Source organism: Thamnophis sirtalis, unplaced genomic scaffold (genome assembly GCF_051295495.1).
Source record: "Thamnophis sirtalis isolate CommonGarterSnake01/CBP01778 unplaced genomic scaffold, rThaSir2_p1.2 scaffold_7, whole genome shotgun sequence".
Lineage (NCBI taxonomy): Eukaryota > Metazoa > Chordata > Lepidosauria > Squamata > Natricidae > Thamnophis > Thamnophis sirtalis.
The window spans coordinates 1,304,827-1,317,698 of record NW_028261387.1 but is presented as its reverse complement, the minus strand read 5'-3'; the positions used below and the strand labels follow the sequence as shown (position 1 = coordinate 1,317,698).

At 38.6% G+C, this 12,872-nt stretch overlaps 1 long non-coding RNA gene across 8 annotated transcripts in view; it reads left to right on the top strand.

The window, feature by feature from the left end:
- LOC148044514 (uncharacterized) overlaps positions 1–12,872 on the top strand; it is a 127,508-nt gene that overhangs the window by 51,388 nt on the left and 63,248 nt on the right. For all 8 annotated transcript variants that reach the window (XR_015697237.1, XR_015697240.1, XR_015697239.1 and 5 more), the window contains exon 3: positions 11,594–11,706. This is a non-coding gene — a long non-coding RNA (uncharacterized LOC148044514). The remainder of the gene's footprint in view (positions 1–11,593; positions 11,707–12,872) is intronic.

Genomic DNA, 12,872 nt, shown 5'->3' with positions numbered 1-12,872 from the left:
TGCTGGGAAAAAAGAATTGGACTGGTTATTCCCACCAGGAGAGCAATATCTGAACTTTTTGTCATTTCCTTTTCTAGAGCATTATCTGGTACAGTGATTAAGATCTCAGTGCAAGGCCATTAAGTCCAGAGTACATCAGGCTCCCACCAGCATTTATTATCCTTGGCACTCTGTGATTACACTAGATCAGTGTTTCCCAACCTTGGCAACTTGAAGATGTCCGGACTTCAACTCCCAGAATTCCCCAGCCAGCATTCGCTGGCTGGGGAATTCTGGGAGTTGGAGTCCGGACATCTTCAAGTTGCCAAGGTTGAGAAACACTGTCCTAGACACTTCCCCTAAACGTTGCCACCTGATGGATGCTGGCTGGGGAATTCTGGGAGTTGAAGTCCAGACATCTTCAAGTTGCCAAGGTTGGGAACCACTGCACTAGATGATGAGAGGAAGGATTTCATACATGGGCTCACCCTTTTAGTAGTAGTAGTCCAGATGAAAATTTCCCAGCGTCAAAAGAAATGACAGACAATTCCTTTGAATAAACCGCATTCATTGTGTGATTCATTTTAAAATGAAATAAAACGCTCGGCAGCGATTTCTTTTTTATAAGTTGTTACCAATATGAATAAAAATGAGAGGGAACTACATAGCTCATGTAAAATAAGCAGTGTATAGAAAATATATTATTTTATCATGTTCTCTTATGTCCTTTAATTAGATTATTTATATTACTGAAACCAGCAGGTAACATGCTACATAAATAATTGAAACTCCTTATGATGTACATTGTTGTTGTTTATCTCCCATGTTTAAAGGAAAAAAAGGTTATGGATAACCCTTTATTTGTGTTATCTTTTTGAGTGTGGATCCCAGCTTGGTTTTGCATAGGAAGATGGCAGAAGAAAATTAGACAATCTTTCAAACTCTGATTGAAAGATCAAACTCACTACATCATTTTACTAACTCACCTGGCATTCATTCCACACACAAACAAAAAAAGTTTGTTGAACTTCCCCTTCCTCTGGGTATTTAAAAAATCCAATGGCTTTGCCATTTTGGGGTTTAACTGCTTAAGCAAATAATAATGGTCTTTTTCCTCTTTCCAAGTTGTTCTTGCTACTTATCTCTACATATTCATTCCAGGAAATGTCTAGAGTGTTCTTCAATTGCTTTTAAATAAACAAGAAGGCCTCCCTGTTTTAAATCGGTGTATTTCAAAAATGATAAAGGGGAAATGTACTCAGACTGCTTATAAGAGTTCTAAGTTCTGAGAAGGTCAAACATCTTATACTGTATGTATGTACTAGGTATGTGAAGTAAGCCAGTTCTTATTTATTTATTTATTTATTTATTTATGTGCCACTTTTATTATATTTATAAATGTCTCAAGGTGGCCAACATATATAGTAAGTAAGATCTTTATTACGGTCAAAGACCAGCAATATACATTTGTTTTTACACTATATTAAAAAACACTAACATTAAAATATAATTAAAAAGTATTGACATTAAAAGTGGATAATAACATTATGGTCCAAAGATTGTTAAAGGTATGTCGAGATAAAGAGCCGAGGTGGCGCAGTGGTTAGAGTGCAGCACTGCAGGCCATTCAGCTGACTGTTATCTGTAGTTCAGCGGTTCTAATCTCACCGGCTCAGGGTTGACTCAGCCTTCCATCCTTCCGAGGTGGGTGAAATGAGGACCCGGATTGTTGTTGGGGGCAATATGCTGACTCTGTAAACCGCTTAGAAAGGGCTGAAAGCCCTATGAAGCGGTATATAAGTCTAACTGCTATTGCTATTGCTAATTGGTACAAGCTGGTACTATACTGTAGCCAATTTTTTTCTTATGGATATTGCAGCAGCACAGAACTTTGCCACTGCATACATGGTAACCGGGTTAGTCTCTGGAGGAAGAAGCCTAGATAAAAATGGTCTGCCCTCCCTGACAATCTCTCTAATAAGGCCAACATATATAATATTCCTTCTTCCTCCTATTTTCCTCAAAATAACAACCCTCTCAGATGGGTTGAAGAAGAGTGGCCCAAGGTCACTCAGGTGATTAATAGAAAAATCTGTCTAAAAGAATTGGCAAAATTGCAGCGTCCCTGTTGTGTTGAACCCTTAACATTTTTTTAAAAAAAAAACACCCTCATGATTGCCAAACTTTTATAGGAGAAGGCACTAAAAAGGCTCTTCACTATGACTGCATAATCATGTTTTCCTGGACATCTAATGCTTCACTCCGTCTCTCTAACATTTCAACGCAAGTTACCAGTGTTGTCATTTCATTTGTTTGCTTGTTTTTTGTTATTAATTCAGGAATATGGGTTTTTTGTTTTGTTTCTGTCTATCTTTTTCAAAACTTTAACTTTGAAATAATAACACATTTTAGCACAATGTGATTAGTTATTTTTCATTCCCTCTGCAGATAGATAGATAGATAGATAGATAGATAGATAGATAGATACATAGATAGATGATAGATAGATGATAGATAGATAGATAGATAGATAGATAAATAGATAGATAGATGATACATGATAGATAGATAGATGATAGATAGATAGATAGATAGATAGATAGATAGATAGATAGATAGATAGATAGATAGATAGATAGATAGATGATAGATGATAGATGATAGATGATAGAGAGGTAGGTAGGTAGATGATATGGATGGATGGATGATTGATAGATAGATAGATAATAGATAGATAGATAGATAGATACATAGATAGATGATAGATAGATAGATAGATAGATAGATAAATAGATAGATAGATGATACATGATAGATAGATAGATGATAGATAGATAGATAGATAGATAGATAGATAGATAGATAGATAGATAGATAGATGATAGATGATAGAGAGATAGAGAGGTAGGTAGGTAGATGATATGGATGGATGATAGATAGATAGATAGATAGATAGATAGATAGATAGATAGATAGATAGATAGATAGATAGATAGATAGATGATAGATAGTTTAAGTTTTAAGTTTTATTTTATTTATATGCCGCCCTATTCCCTGAAAGGGACTCAGGGCGGCAAACAACTTAAACGGGAAGGGGAAACATACAAGTACAAAATAAACATATTAAAATGACCAACAACCACACCTGTCGAGAGGGGAAGGGAGCTCATCAACCCCAGGCCTGCCGACACAGCCAGGTTTTAACAGCTTTTCAGAAAGCAGGGAGAGAGGTGAGGGTCCGAATCTCCGCGGGGAGTTCGTTCCAAATAGATGATAGATAGATATGATTGATAGATAGATAGATAGATAGATAGATAGATAGATAGATAGATGATAGATAGATAGATGATAGATAGATAGATGATAGATAGATAGATAGATAGATAGATAGATAGATAGATAGATGATAGATAGATAGATGATAGATAGATAGATGATAGATAGATAGATAGATAGATAGATAGATAGATAGATAGATAGATAGATGATAGATAGATAGATAGATAGATAGATAGATAGATAGATAGATAGATAGATACCGGTGTAGATAGATGGATGGATGGATAAATATCTTACAATCTGTTATTAATCACTGGAATTGGAAGTAATAATTTCTTAGATCGCTGGGTCTTTCCGTGGTTTGTCAGATTGATTAATTAACAGTCACAGTAGGAGTTCAGATAACAACAGCCTACAGAAATGGTAACAGAACAGCATTTCTGGTTCATAAAAATCAAGCATACTGGGTCATCAATCATTATGTGATAGGAGGTGAAAAGACCAAAATTGTGATATCTTGCTGTTTTCCTGAGATATTTCAAAGTCGTGTTTTCTTTTCTGAAAGCGGATAGATTTCAGAAAGCGCAGAAATCAAAAGTTTCATAGCAGTGACCTGTGCAGTGGCTTTTGCCTTTAGAGGAATAATGTAGGACAGTCAAGTTCCCGTTCAATGTCCCTAAAGTGTTTTCTTTGGTTTAGTCATCTGAGATATTGCCTCTTAACTCATATATAGAGCAGTTTTAACTCATATATAGAGCAGTTTTGTTCACCAAAAATTAGATAAACGTGCCTTGCACCCAGCAGACAGTTTAAAGCCAACCCTTTCTCTTCCCGACTTTGACTGCTACTGTCTGGTGGTTGTTTAAAGAGCTTTTGACTCTCTTCAGCTCTGAGAATTGCCCCCTTTTAAGCCCCTCTAGTAGTGCTGAGTGGACAAAAAATTACAGATGCGGGAAAAGCTGACAAATGACTGCACAGTCCCTCCCTTTTCTCTGCTTTCTGATGCCTCGGCAGTCAAACTTCTGCCAAAACATGCCTGAAAGCTAGCAAAGAAAAGACAAAGACACCAAGACCCCATTTGCTAAAGGAAAATAGACTTCATGTGTAAAACACCAATAGGAAGAATAGAAAGCTGGCAAGAAGTTCCTGGCTTCAGAGACAAAATGCAGGGAAGAATATTTCCAGAAAGATTAAAACTGCATGTCAAGCTCAGCAAAATAATTACAGTGAGACAATACGGAGGCAAAATGACTTGTTGAGAAGAATGAATATAAAGTACTGAATTGTAGAACAGAAACTAATCGTCTACTTCAAGGTATTTATGCTCTCTGCCAAGTTTTTTTTCTCCAGCTATTGAAAAAGAAAGAAATTCAATACCTTTGCGTCAATAAGTGATGTAGATAAACCACTTATTCATATATTTGCCAAGTTTTGAATAATGTAATCTTTGAGATTCAAGCACTCAGAATTTATTAGGATTTCTGAAGGCTGGTAAAAGGAGAAACAAAGAGCTGATACCCTTAGTTACCAGCATGTTGCTGTGTGGATTTCACAAGACAATTCTGTCACTGACAATTACTGTCTGAAATTCCAGTGTATCTGTTGTTGACTACTTAAGGCAGTGTTTCTCAACCTTGGCGACTTTCAGTCCTGGGGACTTCAACTCCCAGAATTCCCCAGCCAGCACAGCTGGCTGGGGGATTCTGGGAGTTGAAATCCCCAGGACTGAAAGTCGCCAAGGTTGAGAAACACTGACGTAAGGATATTTGAACATTCTTGTGGAGCTTAGCCATCTGTTGATGGGTACATTAAAAAAACAACAACAGTATATAAGCAATATACTATATGGTGGTGCGCACACAGTATATACCATAAAAGCTGTAGCAGCAAAGTTACGATTCTTGGAAAATCAGTCTTTACAACCTCAAAATGGTAATATATTGGTTACTTTGGAGTTTATTAGATCTGCTTGGCTGGCATTCTCTGCTCAGTTGGGTTTAGTCTGCATTTAAGCTAAAATGTCAGCTGTTATAGTTGACAAGAAGAAGCCATGTAAATGAGGGATAGGAGAGAGGGTAAGGGGGGAAGATGAGGAGGAGTGGAATGAAGAGAGAGGAAAAGGAGAAAGGAAGGGGAAGTAGAGCAGAAAAGCATGATGGAGGGAAGAAAGGATGTAGAAGAGTGGGAAACAGGAGAGAAGAAAGATAGGAAGAGGGGGATAGGAGAGAGGGTAAGGAGGGAAGATGAGGAGGATAAGGAGGAGTGGAATGAAGAGAGAGGAGAAGGAGAAAGGAAGGGGAAGTAGAGTAGAAAAGGATGATGGAGGGAAGAAAGGATGTAGAAGAGTGGGAAACAGAGGAGAGAAGAAAGATAGGAAGAGGGGGATAGGAGAGAGGGTAAGGGGGGAAGATGAGGAGGATAAGGAGGAGTGGAATGAAGAGAGAGGAGAAGGAGAAAGGAAAGGGAAGTAGAGTAGGAAAGGATGATGGAGGGAAGAAAGGATGTAGAAGAGTGGGAAACAGGAGAGAAGAAAGATAGGAAGAGGGGGATAGGAGAGAGGGTAAGGGGGGAAGATGAGGAGGAGAAGGAGGAGTGGAAGGAAGAGAGAGGAGAAGGAGAAAGGAAGGGGAAGTAGGAAAGGATGATGGAGGGAAGAAAGGAGGTAGGAAAGAGGTAGAAGAAAGAGGTGTATGGAGAGCAGAAGAGCTAATAATGGGTTTTTATCTTTCTGGGCATTGACGTCAAGAGGAACTGATGTAATTACCACTTAATACAATAGGATATTGGCTATGTAATAGTATACATGTGATTATATGTTATGAAAATGGAAAATAAAAAAAGTATATTTCAAAAAAAAGAAAAAGCCATGAAAGAGGCAGGTAGATTTAAAAAGATGAGGCATACTGAAATTTTATGGTACATTTGTTTTTTAATAAGATATATTAAGTATAATATATCTACAAGTGGAAATAGCGGTATTTGACTTTATCTGAATACTGGTTGGCTTCTTACCATGGAATGAATTGAATCATTTGAATGGTTAACTTAATTTTTGAGATTTAGAAGATACCTACTAAATGAAAAAGATGTCATATCAATAATTGATAAGAAGAAGATGGGATTTCATTTTTCACACTAAAAAAATTGTGAATCCAAAATATTGGATTTTTAATTGTCGTAGAACATAGTTTCTACACCTTGGTACATCCAAATACATTAACAATAATTAAAAGCTTTACATAAAGTTCTGCAGGGTACATTATCCATATTTGATTGGTTTCAGATATTTTTTATAGAAACAACATCAATAACTCTTCTAATTTAATATCCCCGGAGTTTGGAATTTATTTCAATAGAAATTAAATGTGATAAGGTTTTAGAGAGATTTCAAAGGATAAAGATAGAATAAGTATCATTTTGCCCCACGAATAGAAAATAGGAGAATGAAGGATACACCAACTGTTCCACTTTGATGATGCTTTATAGAAATGCACAAACATTGTGCTTGCCAGTTGTATTTGTCATATTTCTATCAATTCAACTATTTCAACTCATACTATATATATTACTTCTAAATCTGATGTTATTTATTTCTTTATAACTGTTGGAAAAATGCATTGTTTTTCTACCCGTGAAATGTTGCAGAAATTTTCTTCCTAAAGACATAAAACACATCCGATATTTTATTTCCATTTGTATGTAATGTGAAAGAAGCGATAGATAAATTGTTCAGAGAGCTTTTACAGGATAGCTTTTAAAATATAATGCTTAGGAAGAGAAAACTTGAGGAAAACTTTTGCTTGTGAAAAATTGTGAAAACGGTTCAGGTGAGAATTGGATATCAAAGCATAAGAAATAATAATTGTAATATACTCATATCAGAGGTGGGTCCCTCCTGGTTTTACTACTGGTTTGCTTTGCGTGTGCGCAATTCAATGTAAATTGTTCTTCACTGATGCGCAGAACAAGTTACAGTGAACTGTGCATTCTACTAAACAATATGACGGCAGCGGCAACTGGGGAACTGGTTCAGGGGCGTGGCCAGCCTGGGTCGCTGCCGTTACTGCGACCCAGACCAAAATACCACTACCAGTTCAGCCGAAACGGAAGCAACGCACCTCTGATTCCTATGTAGATTTTATGAGAATAAATTAAGAAAATGCCCTATCTACTATATGCAGGAATTTTCATCCCTAAAGTGATCTGGTCATAAATATGTGACAACAACTCCAGAAGGTCCCCAGTTAGCCGCATTAAGCTAATCACCACAGATTAAGCAAAGACCTCCTATAACTGAAACTTGCACATTCCTGCCAACTTCCCCATTGACTTTGCTTGTCAAAAGCTTAGGTTGCAAATCAAGATCGCATGACTGCGGGGGTTGTTGGGACAGCCGCAACTTCAAGGAAGAGTCGCAGTTGCCAAGATGCATGCAGAAATGTTTTGGAGAAAGTCTTATTCTTTTTATAGAGTCACAGTATGCTTGGTACACTAATCTTGCAAATTGCAGGCGTTTGTGTCAAGTTCACGTCAAAGCTTCTTCATATATGGTAGGCAGCTGGAGGAATAGTGTACGAAGAAGAAAGTCATTCTTGTACCTTGCTTTCCATACATTCTATTAGGAAAAAAAGGATTTCTGTGGGGAAATTAGTACTAGGTTAAAGCATGAAATGATTACAAATGTTGCAGTGTTTTTTAGATAGTCTTGTTCAAAGAGAAAATAATAGCAATAGCAGTTAGACTTATATACCGCTTCATAGGGCTTTCAGCCCTCTCTAAGTGGTTTACAGAGTCAGCATGTTGCCCCCAACAAGAATCTGGGTCCTCATTTTACCCACCTTGGAAGGATGGAAGGCTGAGTCAACCCTGAGCCGGTGAGATTTGAACCGCTGAACTGCAGATAACAGTCAGCTGAAGTAGCCTGCAATACTGCACCCTAACCACTGCGCCACCTCGGCTCTAAATAATATCACTTTACTTTTGGGTGAAACGTATTAATGCAGTGTAGTTGAATCACGATGTCGGCCGAACAAATTATTCGCTAGCTGGAATTATAACAAGAGGAAAATCTTAACCAACATCTTGTGATTTTTATTCTTTTCTAGCTTTGTACGCAGCTGCAATATGTCTTATAATAACACTATCTACAGTAGTTGGCTACCAAAATGTAAGGTGTAGCACTGCAACTAGGCTTCCAGTTTCATAACACATCATGTGTGTCTGCATGGCTTGAACAAAATGTGATGAAGCAAACAAGAAAAAAAATAGAAAAAAGTTTGGCTACTTAAAAAAAAAGTTGATCATTTTCCCTTCCTGTCATCCTGTGAATTGAAATAAATGCTGATAAAACTTTTCCTCCCAACACATTGTTTTTTTTAAAAAAAATGTGCAAATAGTGTTAGGTTATAGAATAAAAAGCATCATAGGATACAGCTTTTTAAAGTGCAGAAATCCAAATTAAAATATCTCTAATCAGTGGCTGCCCAGGTTTTGTTTGTACACATCCAGAAAAGAGGAAGTCCCCGTCATACGGGGTGCGATTTATTCCACTGTCAGCTGGTTCTATTGTGAGGAAACTTTTTTTCCTAACATCCAGCTAAATCTGCCGCTGTGGCTGGAATAAGGATTCCGTGTGCGATGAGGAAATGAGGTCAACAACTTTATTCAATAACAATCAGCTCTGTCCCATATGAGCAGATGGTAGTATTGGGATGATTAGCAGCATTTGTAGACACACAGAGCACAACGGGTCCATTTCTTATTGGTCTAAAACGGTGGTTCCCAAACTTGGCAACTTTAAGACTTGAGGACTTCAACTCCCAGAATTCTCCAGCCAGCTCTGCTGGAGAATTGAATCTGATATTCCACGTTAGTCATGTGGAATAGTTGTTTGCACACATTCCAGTGGTGGGTTTCAAAAATTGTTCGAACCTACTCTGTGGGTGTGGCCTCCTTTGTGGGAGTGGCTTGCCACCCCATGTGACCAGCTGGGAGTGGCTTGCCACCCCATGTGACTGGATGGGAGTGGCTTGCCGGATATGAAGATGCCAACGACACTTGTCAGAACCACCTTAAATGACCTCACACACAGCCCTGGCATGCATAAGAATAGGATGTAAACTTGTTTTTTGAAAGGCATCTTTGGTTTGCGTTAAAACAACTTCAACACACGCAATGTTCTGATTGCACCACAAACGCAGTAGTCATCCTTACCTTTCACAGAGGCACTGAGTTTTATAAATATGAGCATGATAGTGTAGAATAATCATATCCAAGGACCAGTGGTGGGTTTCAAAAAACTTTGGAACCTCTTCTGTAGGTGTGGCCTGCTTTCCGGGTCCACTGGTGGAACCTCTTCTAACCAGTTTGGTAGATTTGACGAACCGCTTCTACCGAATAGGTGCGAACTGGTAGGAACCCACCTCTGACACATTCATAACAACTGTCCAGAACTTTGCTACATTATGGGCAATAACACTTACCTTGTATGATAAGAAAAAAATTGACATGAAGTTCTCAGAATAATTTGGTGGATGTAACAAGAAAGGGAAGATGATCCTCTTCTTTGGATATCATTGTAGAAGGTGCAGTGAAGCCACAGATTCAGCTGAACCATCAGCACAGTTTTAATAAAACTCTCATATAAAAGCGCTAAGAGAAGACTCATTGTGCATAAGCAACTGACTACTACACGTGACTAACATTCTCATTATTCAAACTGCTTAAAATTGCATTTAAAAAGAAGACAGTATATAAGGAGATACATACATATTTATACATTCTTTTAATTTGATGGTATGGATCAGATGTGTTAAAATTTATTAGGTAAAGCCTTCAGGGCGTGTTTCTACAAATAAAATAACCTAACAGGTTTGCTGTGACATTCTATGTTATTGATTTTAATTGATTGGTTTTAATCTGACATTTCATGAGAGTTTGTAGACCCCTGTATGCCAACATTTGGAAGATGACTGGCATGGTGTTGCAATCCATGCCCTCTTTGTATTTCTGTGGACTATTGAGGTGCATCCGTAAGAGGCAGCCATGCCATCTTATACACAACCTCAAATGGTTGTGAGATAAGAAATATGGTACACAGTAAATACTACACTGAAGGAACATATGGAAGGTTGTGGGATGAAAATGAAATGTTTACCTGACCTCTCGTCTACATGGAAGGCATGGGAAATGGATCTATGTATGTATAGTGTCAGAATCACTTGTTTTGAGATGGGGGGCATATAAATTAAATAAATAAAATAAATACCCCTGCTACATGTAAATGGATCGTGTCATCTGTCCTGTCTTATGCTAAAGTATATTAGTATATTAGGACTTGAACAAAAGTCGTTTCGAACATTTGCAGAATCTGCTGGAGCACAGGTGTCAAACTCTCAACGTTGGTCATCATGTGATGTATCACAACTTTTTTCCCTTTTGCTAAACCGGGGGGTGGGCATGGCCAGTCTGTGATACCTCCCCGGCCCACAGGTTTGACATCCCTGTGCTGGAGGAAGCAATATATTTCAACTGATATGGATACTGAACTGCATTCTTTTCTGCTCTTTCAGTGACTCAAAGAAAACTATCCTTATGGAAGACCCAACTTGGCTTCCTTTTGAGATCCAAAGGAAGAAGGCCCTTCCCTCCTGCTTCTTGCACAACTGCCGTTCAGATCAATACTATATTCTTACCTAGTGCAGATAGTACTGTATTTGAGGAAATAGCAATAGCAATAGCCGTTAGACTTATATACCGCTTCATAGGGCTTTCAGCCCTCTCTAAGCGGTTTACAGAGTCAGCATATCGCCCCCAACAACAATCCGGGTCCTCATTTTACGCACCTCGGAAGGATGGAAGGCTGAGTCAACCCTGAGCCGGTGAGATTTGAACAGCCGAACTGCAGAACTGCAGTCAGCTGAAGTAGCCTGCAGTGCTGCATTTAACCACTGCGCCACCTCGGCTCTTCGGGGTGACAGACTTCAGGGTGACAGAATTACTGATACAGTACATTTATCTATATTCTCCAACCCATTATTGCATCTATCATGTGAGGCAGTTTTATTTGTTCATTGACCTAAAAATAGTATTGCAAGAGAAAAAGAATTTTCATGTTACATGGATTCAATGGAATGTGTGCCTTTTTCCCACGCTAGTTGCTACTCATGAAAGTCGGTCCCTATTTCTATGATATCACCATTCATTTTATCAAATTATATATGACCAAATCATGAGAAAATGTAGGACTTAAAAATAAAATAAAATGTTTTACACAAAGACACCCACACCCCGTACACACACAAAACTGAAATTTCCCCTTGCTTTCTTTTTCCAGTTGAATGGAGAGAACCAGATGAATAACTAAATTAACTCAAGGCATCTTCTGGGATCAGCATCTTCTGTATCTACCCAAGGAAAACAGATGAGGCATGTTAGCAGAATTCCAAGGTACAGTAGCCTGATTTATCATAATGTTAGTAAAAATTATTCAAGTAATCTGTTTTTTTCTGAATTGTGTCCAAATGTCAAGAATAAGTACAAGCAAGCTGCACTCTTGAATTTTTTTTAAAAAAAAATAAATAAAATTGCTTTAAACTGCTGGAAGTACTTATCATTTGAGACACCGTGACTTCTGTTCGATGTGGAATTTAATGTTTTGGTTTCAGGGGTGGTTTAAACAAATAATAAATTTGCTAGTGTGTCAGGACTGTGGAAATCAGTTGTCGTTTGTCTGAAGGTATAGAAGTACAGGAACAAAAGGAGCTTTCAGTATTAACAGTGTCTTGAAGGTATCAGAGCAGAAATTAGTAAGTAGAAAAGTAATTGCATCGTTAGCAAAGCTTAGTTATAGAACATGCATTTAAACCAATGTGGACAACTTTCCATTAGGCAAGAGGTACTTTTAAAAAAATGGTTTTCTGAGCACCTTTGCAAAACAGTCCTGTAACCAAGTACGAAGAGTTTTGCATTCTGCAGTAGAATTTGTGGTTCGGCACCTCTGTGGGTTTACTGTTTATTTACTTATTTATTTTTGTGCCTTTGAGTCAGTGTTGTAACCCCCGACTATTATATGGAGATGTCCCTGCAGTTCTGTTGGCAAGATTTCAGAAGTAGTTTGTCATTGTCTCAGGGGTGGGTTCCGGATCCTGTTCCAACCAGTATGGTTGGAACAAGCCCGGCGGCATCCACATGGACGCGCATACACGCGCAGCGTGTGTGTGCATCTTACCGCTTCTGCAAGCCTCTGCAACTCTCCAGCTGCTTAGCGGAGCATCGCGCAGGTGCTGTACGCCCCATGTGCGGAAGCGTCGAAGACTTAAAAGACCGAAGCTCGGGCGAGTGGGTGGGCCCTCCAGAGCACCATACCAGAACAGTATCCGGTGCTCCGGGCAGGCTCCGGTACACCGGTACTGGGGCATACCGCCTGCAACCTACCACTGCATTGCCTCCTTCCTAGGGCAGAGAGAGAGAGAGAGTGACAGGCTCAAGGTCACCAAATTGGTGTGACTGGAACTCATAATATCTCAGTTTCTAACCTGAACGATGCATTAACAGTTAGGCCAAACTAGCTGTCTTGGGCCTTCTAGAACAGAAACAAATTATTTTTACTTCTT